The 1,969-nt window shown below is 29.1% G+C and overlaps 1 pseudogene; it reads right to left on the reverse strand.

The window, feature by feature from the left end:
* Positions 1–358: 358 nt before the first annotated feature.
* LOC143922112 (uncharacterized) lies at positions 359–1,727 on the reverse strand (annotated as a pseudogene).
* Positions 1,728–1,969: the final 242 nt, after the last annotated feature.

The raw sequence follows: 1,969 nt of genomic DNA on the forward strand, positions 1-1,969 counted from the left end.
TTTAAAAAAGTATTAGATTAATACTACCGGTGTTTACTTTAAATTAAAAGTGGAATTGTAATTGTAATTTATTATAATAAAGGAGATAATACTAATAACGGTATTTATAAAAAACGTATTAGATTAAATACTACCGGTGTTTACTTTAAAACTTAAAAGTGGAATTGTAATTGTAATTTATTATAATCAGACGAGATAAAAATAAAAGCATTTTTTAAAAAAGTATTAGATTAAATACTACCGGTGTTTACTTTAAAACTTAAAAGTGGAATTGTAATTTATTATAATCAGACGAGATAATACTAATAACGGCATTTATAAAAAAGTATTATCTTAAATAGCCATAATCCAACTCCTATCATTTGCTTGTTGGTGCTGGTTTGGCCTTCTTAAGAAATGTTCGTTTTTGACGAGGTTTCTGTTCTCTCATATAATCATCTTTAGATACTGCAAAAGCCGAGCAATGAGTTTTGTTTTCATTTTTAGAGTAAGGAATAAAAAATTGATCTCTAAATGACTTTTTCTCTACTACGGGGGCAATTTCAAACTTTCTTGCATTTAATTTTTTTAGTTGATCTGCAAGAGTCTCTTTAACTTTAAATCTTGGATGAACACTAAAATTGTCTACAAGTGCTTTGTATTCTGCTGGAACACTTACTTTTCTTCTAAAATCAAGACATCTTTGATATCCCGCATAGCACAAAATTTTAGATGATCAAGATCTGACAAATCATAAAGATCTAATAAACTCTGAGGAATTGTACCAATCTCAACCGTTGGTAAATGTGTTTCTTTAATATTAAAGAAATGAAAAACATCAGAATAAGTAACAAATGAGTGTTGCTCTCCCATACCCCTAACCCTTCCTACTCTATGAACAAATGTCTTCTCATCTGAAAGATCATAAGAAATTGATGTTTCAAGATGTGGGATGTCTATACCCCTTGCCGCTACATCGGTTACAATTAACAATTTAATTTTACCACTCATAAAATCAATAAAATGTTCTTTTCTAGCTTCATCATCCATACTTGAATATATTCCTTTAGCTACATAATTATATTTCTCTAATACTGCTAATAAAAGATCTACACCATATCTTGTAGCTACAAAAATTATTGTTTTTTTCTCTCGATCAAGAATATTAAGTAATGCAGACTCCTTACTTTCAGTTGGCACATAATAAAAAAAATGAGAAATTGATTCTGGGATTTTCCCTTCAATTTGTACAATTGGAATATCAATGGGGTTATCTGGTAGGGTAGCACTAAAATAAACTCTTTGACATGTCACACTTTCAGTAATTTTAGTAAAAAATTCTTTTAATGAACCCTCCTCAAGAATTCTATCAATTTCATCTACTACAAGGAATGAAATATCATTAACTTCTAGATCTCTAAGTGTTGTTATTGTAACTTTTCCAGTCATATAAACTTGACGAGAAAGTAATTTATAAATACTTTTAACTTGTAAAACAAGTTCTTTTGTTGGTAAAAGAATTAAAGTGTTTTCATTGTTAATTGCATTCATAATTGCAGGTATTAAATAACATAACGTTTTACCACTCCCAGTTCTAGCTATTCCCATTAAACTTCTCTTTTCAAGTATTAAAGGAATTGTCTTTCTTTGAATTGGTGTTGGGTTCTCAAAAGGCAAATTTTGAGTAATTGTGGATGTAACTTTAGTGTTTTAAATGAGCCTCCTTTCAAAGATTTTACTTCTGCCATTGGGTAAAATTTTCATAAAAAATAAAAATTGTTAAATAAAGAGATTATAAAAGCCAAAAAGTGGAGAACTTACTGAATCAGTGGTTAACAAGAGTTTAAGAAAAATTGTTCTTTGTTTTACATTCGTGGAGACAGAGAAATGGAGGGTGAATTTCTACGAAACTGTATGAGTGATAGTCGAAGTTAATGAAAATGGAGCATTTATTAAGTAAGGCGAGATTATAGATATTTAAGACAATGCT

Source organism: Arctopsyche grandis, unplaced genomic scaffold (genome assembly GCF_051622035.1).
Source record: "Arctopsyche grandis isolate Sample6627 unplaced genomic scaffold, ASM5162203v2 HiC_scaffold_390, whole genome shotgun sequence".
Lineage (NCBI taxonomy): Eukaryota > Metazoa > Arthropoda > Insecta > Trichoptera > Hydropsychidae > Arctopsyche > Arctopsyche grandis.